The sequence below is a fragment of the Triticum dicoccoides genome, chromosome 4A, assembly GCF_002162155.2.
Source record: "Triticum dicoccoides isolate Atlit2015 ecotype Zavitan chromosome 4A, WEW_v2.0, whole genome shotgun sequence".
Taxonomy (NCBI): Eukaryota; Viridiplantae; Streptophyta; class Magnoliopsida; order Poales; family Poaceae; genus Triticum; species Triticum dicoccoides.
The window spans coordinates 41,631,983-41,640,282 of record NC_041386.1 but is presented as its reverse complement, the minus strand read 5'-3'; positions in this window follow the sequence as shown (position 1 = coordinate 41,640,282).

Below are 8,300 nucleotides of genomic sequence, written 5' to 3'. Positions count from 1 at the left end.
ACCTGGGTAAAACATCGTGTCCCCTGCCTCCTGTTACCATCCGCCTTAGACGCACAGTTCGGGACCCCCTACCCGAGATCCACCGGTTTTGACACCGACATTGGTGCTTTCATTGAGAGTTCCTATGTGTCGTCGCTGTTAGGCTTGATGGTTCCTATGATCATCGATAGCGATGCAGTCCAGGCTGAGACTTTTCTCCCCGGATAGATCTTTGTGTTCGGCAGCTTCGCACTGCGGGCCAACTCACTTGGCCATCTGGAGCAGATCAAAAGTTATTCCCCTGGCCACCAGGTCAGGTTTGGAAGCTTAAACTACACGGCTGATATCCGCGGAGACTTGATCTTCGACGGATTCGAGCCCCTGCCTTGTGCGCCACGCAGTCATGATGAGTACGATTTAGCTCTACCATCGACAGTGTTCAAGAAATCGCACCGGCAGCCGCTCCGACCCTCAATTCGGAACCAGTTGCGCCATCCATGGACGGGTGGATAGACCCCGCCACGGAGGCCGTATCCTTCGCGGCGATCGAGCCGAATATCAACCTTACCCTACGCGAGAGCCGTGTTGCCAAACTGCCGGATCCTTCTCCGGCCACGGACTCCAAACCGCCTGCGCCCATTCCTGTCGAATCTGATTCGGCGCCGATCATGGAGTTTACCTCCGCGGATATTTTTCAGCACTCGCCCTTTGGTGACATACTGAACTCGTTAAGGTCTCTCTCTCTCCATGTCAGGAGAGTCCTGGCCGAACTACGTCCGGCAGGATTAGGATGCGGATGACGAACAAATTCGCCGCCCACCCACCACCCACTTAGTAACCACTGTTGATGACTTAACTGACATGCTCGACTTCGACTCTGAAGACATTGACGGTATGGACGACAATGTGGGAGGCGAAGAGGAACCCTGCCCACAGGGCACTGGACAGCCACCTCATCATATGACATATACATGGTGGACACATGTAGCGACCAGACCTCAAACAGTCTGATCTCTGTGCTCCGGTGTCATCCCTGGATCAGTAATGCTGACACCACACAGTACTTGAAGGATTTATAAAAGAGTAGCAATCACACACTTATTATATCGAGTGTCTCAAAAAAGAACTTATTACAATAAATATGGCTTAAGGCCATCTAATAACGATAACAACGGAAGGCTTGGAAGATAAGTGAGTCCATCAACTCCAACGGCATCACTGAGTATAGAACCATGACCTAAAACTCCTTAATCGTCGTCTGAAAAGTCTGCAACATCTACGTTGCAGCCCAAAAACGGGTCAGCACATGGAATATGCTGGCAATGTAACACATAGAGAGTAATGGAATGAAACAGCTATTCTATATGCATCTTTGGCTGGTGGAAAGCTCTATGGTTATAGTTTTGCGTAAAGCCAATTTTTCCCTACTGCAAAGGAATAAATTTATTTAACTATCATGGTGGTTGTTAAACATTGAGAATGGTTGACAGCATTCTCAATCCCAATTAAACATCATTAAACAAAACCCAGCAAAATTAATTTAGAGTAACATGTTGAGATTCACATGATAATCCAAGTACTAGATACTCAAAAGATGTCCATAACCGGGGACACGGCTAATCATGATTAGTTTATACACTCTGCAGAGGTTTGCGCACTTTTCCCCATGAGACTCGATCGCCTTTGTTTGGTTTCTCACACTACATGGTGTTTGAGAAGACGGATGACCGAGACATAGTCTTTCAGAAGCGCTAGCACCTTACGATCGGGTAGACCATACCACCTACATCCCCTACATCTGCTAGTCTACCACTGTAAGAGTTCGCACGACTTAGTCAACTATGCTAGAGTCCATAATAGCTTGTGGCTGCACACGGAAGTTTCTAGCATGAATAATCTCATGATCCCTTTGAGCGTGGGTGGCGGTCCAAAAGAAAACAGGCAAATCCTAGAATACCCAGGTACCTCAATCCACCCAGAAGTGTGTTTAAGTTTCCACCTTAGATAAAACATTAATTAACAATCTCACATCTTTCATGGATATCACTCACCCAATCCACGTCTACTAGCATAGCATGGCATAACAAGCAAACGTAGAAGTAACTCCCAAAGGTTTGATAATAAACTGGTAATAGGTACTACCTCAACTACTTCCCATCCCACAATTTAATTAGATCCTAATCATGCAATGTTTGAGGATTGATCTAATGCAATAAAACTGGGTAGTAGGAGGTAAGATCAAAGTGTTACTTGCCTTGCTGCTGATCCGCGAAACCTAGAGATTCGAAGTAACAGGCGGCGCACTCCAGGTATTCTATCACAGACAAACAAACAAACAAGCATACAGTAAGTACTCATCTAATGCACATATAAAACTCAAATAAGAGAACTAACTAGAAAATTCAACTTAAGAACTCCGGTTTGCAAAAAGAATCAAATCGAACGAAACAACGAAAGTCAAACGGCGAAAGAAAACAACTTCGTTCTACTAATCTGGATATAAGGCAATTTTTACAGTGGCAAAAACTTGTTTAAGTTGGTTAAACGGATAGAGGGTTTCGAGACGAAACTCGAGGCGCTTGAATCGCCTGATTCCGATAAACGAGCGAAAAGTTATACTAAAACGAAAATCGGATCAGAAATCGCGATCAGAAAATAATCACGGAAAATCCGAGAAAAAGAAAAACGACGAACGGATTAACGAACGAACGTTCGTTAACCGGATCTAAACGACGAATACGTTCGTTAAAATGAACGAACGAGCGAATGCTCGTTATTTAGACTAAACCGGAAATAAAACCGATCTAATAAAAAAACGGAACCTAAAAAAACCGACGAAAACCGACGGAAAACCGATAGTTTTTTCCGAGAAAAACCGGGGCACAGAAATCGAGGCGACCTCGGGCGGCGGATCGGCGAGGCGGCGGATCGGCGGCTCCGGCGAGGCGGCGGCGTCGGGCGGCGGCGCGGGCGGCGGCGGCGGTGGGGGCGCGGGGTTCGAGGGGCGCGGGCTAGAGTTTGGCTTGGGGCTGGGCTGCCCCGGCTTATAAAGCCTGCCGGGCCAGAGTCCCAGGCGGACACGGCCCGGTTAGGTCGGTGCGCGTTTTTTTAAATAATTACGTGCAGAAGAAAAATAAAAAGAAATACTAAACAGACTCCAAAAATCCCGAAATAAATTTTCCCCGACTTCTAAGATCAAGCCGGAAAAAGTGAACATTTATTTGGGGCCTAAATGAAATTTTGAAAAACGCATAATTTTCCTAAATTCAAATAAAATATCAAAAAACTCCGGAATAAAATCTTATTTGATCTTTTTATTAAATCCTCAATATTTCTTTATTTTGGGAAAGTCATTTTATTCCCTCTCATAATTTTGTAATAGAAATTATTTATGATAAAATAAATAAAATCAAATGATCCTATTCTCAAAATTTGAGAAAACTCAAATATGAAAATAACGAAATCCCCAACTCTCTCCGTGGGTCCTTGAGTTGCTTAGGATTTCTAGGATCGAAACCAAAAGCAAATAAAATATGATATGCAATGATGATCTAATGTATAACATTCCAAATTGAAAATTTAGGATGTTACAACACACCCAAAGAAGGCAATGGCGACGGGACAGCGGAGGATGACCCCTCCAAGAAGCAACCCAAGCGCCAGCGTCAGCGGCGCCGCTCTAAGTCCCGCCAAGGCAAAAGCGGTGATACCGGCACTGGAGATAATAGCATTCCGAACAGTGCCGAAGGCAACAACAGTCCCCTCCAGCAAGATTTAGAGCAGGAGGATGGAGAAGCCAGCCCACCTGAGAGAGAGGCAGATGGAGAGGTGGAGGATGATAATTACATGCCTCCCTCCGAAGAAGAGGCAAGCCTCGACGATGACGAATTCGTCGTGCCAGGGGATCCCGTCGAACAAGAGCGCTTCAAGCGCTGACTTATAGCCACGGCAAATAGCCTTAAGAAAAAGCAACAGCAGCTTCAAGCTGATCAAGATTTGCTAGCTAACAGATGGACTGAAGTCCTGGCGGCCGAGGAACATAAACTTGAACGCCCCTCCAAGAGTTACCCAAAGTGCAGGTCGCTACCCCGACTAGAGGAGGAAGCACCGAAACCTACATCCCCGGCGTATGACGCGGCTGATCGGCCACCTCGTGGCCGCGACAGAGAGGCATTCCAGCCAAAAGCTCAGCCCGCACCCCGACGCCATTCAAATAAAAAGGCATGGGGAAATATGCCAGACCTGCGAGACATATTGGAGGACAAAGAAAAACATGCAAGATCGATCTACGGATCACAAGGGCGCGCCACTATGCGAGACGATAATCGTCACGCCGGATACAGTAAAAGTAAGTCCGGCCGGGCCGAACACAGCGGGCAAGACTCATTTGAGCTGCATCGCGATATAGCCTAGTACAGAGGTGCCGCACACCCCTTATGCTTCACAGACGAAGTAATGGATCATCAAATCCCAGAGGGTTTCAAACCCGTAAATATAGAATCATACAACGTCACAACAGATCCTGCGGTATGGATCGAGGATTTCCTCCTGTACATCCACATGGCCCATGGTGATGACCTACACGCCATCAAATACCTCCCACTCAAACTCAAAGGACCAGCTCGGCATTGACTCAACAGCTTGCCAGCAGAGTCCATTGGCTGTTGGGAAGATCTGGAAGCCGCATTCCTCGACAACTTTCAGGGCACTTATGTGCGACCACCAGATGCCGATGACTTAAGACACATAATTCAGTAGCCAAAGGAACCAGCCAGGCAATTCTGGACATGGTTCCTAACAAAGAAAAATCAAATCGTCGACTGTCCGGATGTAGAGGCCCTAGCAGCTTTTAAGCACAACATCCGCGACGAGTGGCTCGCCTGGCACCTTGGCCAGGAAAAGCCGAAATCTATGGCAGCCCTCACGACACTCATGACCCGCTTTTGTGCAGGAGAGGACAGCTAGTTGGCTCGCAGCAATAACATATCAAAAAACCATGGTACTTCGGATACCAAGGACGGCAACGGTAGGTCACGTCGCAACAAACATAAGTGCCGCATTAACAGTGACAATACCGAGGATACGACAGTCAATGCCGGATTCAAAGGCTCTAAACCCGGTCAGCGAAAAAAGGCATTCAAAAGAAGCACTCCGGGCCCGTCCAGTTTGGACCGTATACTCGATCGCTCGTGTCAAATACACGGCACCCCCGAGAAGCCAGCCAACCACACCAACAGGGATTGTTGGGTCTTCAAGCAGGTCGGCAAGTTAAATGCCGAAAACAAAGATAAGGGGTCACATAGCGATGATGAGGATGAGCCCCGGCAGCCGAACACCAGTGGACAGAAGAGGTTCCCCCCACAAGTGCGGACGGTGAACATGATATACGCAACCCACATCCCCATGAGGGAGCGGAAGCGTGCGCTCAGGGACGTATATGCGTTGGAGCCAGTCGACCCAAAGTTCAACCCATGGTCCTCCTGTCCGATCACCTTCGATCGCAAGGACCACCCCACTAGTATCCGTCATGGCGGATTCGCCGCACTGGTCCTAGACCCAATCATTGACGGATTTCACCTCACTCGAGTCCTTATGGATGGCGGCAGCAGCCTGAACTTGCTTTATCAGGACACAGTGCGCAAAATGGGTATAGACCCCTCAAGGATCAAACCTAGAAAAACGACCTTTAAAGGCGTCATACCAGGTGTAGAGGCCCATTGCACATGCTCAGTCACACTGGAAGTGGTCTTCGGATCCCCGGATAACTTTCAAAGCGAAGAGTTAATCTTCGACATAGTCCCGTTCCGCAGTGGCTACCATGCACTGCTCGGGCGAACCGCATTTGCGAGATTCAATGCGGTACTGCATTATGCATATCACAAGCTCAAGATGCCAGGACCTCGGGGGGTCATCATAGTCAATGGAAACATAGAGCGCTCTCTCCGCACGGAGGAGCACACTGCGGCCCTTGCAGCAGAAGCACAAAGCAACCTCTTAAGGCAATCCACTAGTTCGGCGATTAAGGACCTGGACACCTTCAAGCGCGCCCGGAGTAATTGGCAACTGGGCCGCCTGGCACGTTCTGAGCTCGCATAGCAATGTGGCCCCAACCCCGGTCCCAGCCAAACGGCAAAATCTGTGCCACACGTACATAATTACGCATTAAAAATACCATGGGCACAGGTGGGGAGGGGGCACGACTACGGCACGCTCCAAGACGTGACTTAAACCGCACTAGGGGCTTCCCGCTTTGTTATTTTTCTCTTTCAGGACTTTAATCTCTGGAAACCCTGTCTGGCAGTATGATTGCCGAACACATGATGCAGCAACCAAGGAGGCAGAAAGCTACATCACACCACAGAACTCTCAGGTGGATTATGATAATGAGTGAAATACTTGCTTTAATACTATTCCTCAGCTTGCCCTTGGAAGGGATATGTCAAACAGTCCTACTTTTTTCTTATCGCACTACTTGTATCATTCTGCTTTAACGCACCTTTTTGAATAAACAAGGCATAGCATTAAGACTATTATTGCATTCTTCCTTTATATATATATATGTTCATTCATGACATCTAGCACCCGTACACTCTTGTACGGCCAATACGCTAGGGGCTTAGGCATACCCCATAATACGGCATGAGAAGTCCGAACACTTTCGACAGTGCGGCACCCCGAACTTATAGCATTATATGCATCATCTCTGAATCATGTCTTGGGTCAATAGTTGGGTTTGCCCGGCTCCCATGTTTTGGTACCTTATGTTCCGCTATATCGGCTAAGGTAGCACTGGGAGAACTACTGCGATTGTGCCCTAGTTCTGCTGGGCTAAGCACCTCAGTAGAGAAAGCTAAAACTGACTGTCATGGTAAGGCGAGAGACAGGTCGCTGTTCGAGAGGTTTCAAGTCCCTAAAGACTTATGCCGCTTAGAGCAAGGAGTCGGCCCTGTCCGGCTTAAGGCGTGTATAGCGCTCCAAAATCGGCCTTCCGAATACTAGGGGCTTCGCCGAAATTTCAAATTATAGAATTCTATGGCTAAGTGAGAGTGATAACGCATTATAGTCTGATTGCCTTGTTCGTTGTGCTGAGCACCTCCCTCGAAGGACCCAAAAATGGGAACAAGAGTGCTCAGGTTTATCCTGAACACCCCAACACTCGTGGCGTGGGGGCAGAAGCCGACGACTAGCCATCTCTCAGATTTGATAAACAGCCGAACAGAAGGCAATATTTTAAATTCGAACAAGCGTTGCATAGCACATATGAACAAGTTTTCATAATACAGGATTACACGAGCAAGTTTATTCAAATATTACATCTTTCGCACACTCGTCCGCTACAAGACGGGCATCCTTCAGGACACCCTCATAGTACATCTCGGGGTGGCGATGCTCCTTGCCCTGCGGCTGCCCTTCCTTCACCAGCTTCACAGCGTCTATCTTGGCCCAGTGCACCTTCGCACGGGTGAAAGCCCGGCGTGCACCTTCGATGCAGACAGACCGCTTGATGACTTCCAGCCATGGGCAGGCATCCACACGCCGCCTCACCAGGCCGAAGTAGCTGTTGGGAAGGGCGTCGCCATGCCATATCCGGACTATAAAGCCCTTCATGGCCTGTTTGGCCGCCTTGTGTAGCTCGACCAGTTGCTTCAGCTGGTCGCTCAGAGGCATCGGGTGTTCGGTCCCAGTATAGTGAGACCAGAACAGCTTCTCCATTGAGCTTCCCTCCTCGGCCTAGTAAAACTGTGCGGCATCCGACACGCTGCGGGGAAAATCTACGAATGCTCCTGGAGAGCTCCGGATTCGGGTAAGTAACAAGTAATTTACTTTCACATGCTTGCTCTGCATATAGAATGCCTTACCCGCCGCTATCTTCTTCATAGCATCAATCTCCTGGAGGGCCTTTTGGGCTTCAGCCTTGGCACTCTTTGCACTCTCAAGGGCCGCGGCAAGCTCGGACTCTCGCGTCTTCAAGTCAAGCTCCAATGCCTCGTGCTTCGTCACGAGAGCGTGGAGCTCTTGCTGCACCTCGCCCACCCATGCCTCTTGTTTTTCCCGCTCGGTGCGCTCCTGGGCCGCTTTGTTTTCGGCCTCGGATAGCGCTTGCTTCAGGGTTGCCACTTCGGTCGTGGCCCTTGGCAAATTAAAGATGATCCTTTCATTTTGCAATCGCATCCCTTTTATATATATACATATCTATAGACTAGGTATTACTTACCTTTGTTCTCCTCGAGCTGCCTCTTGGCAAGGCCGAGCTCTTTCTTGGACCCTTCGAGGTCCTGCTTCAGTACGACGACCTCCGCAATCAGTGCGACAGAGGTCAG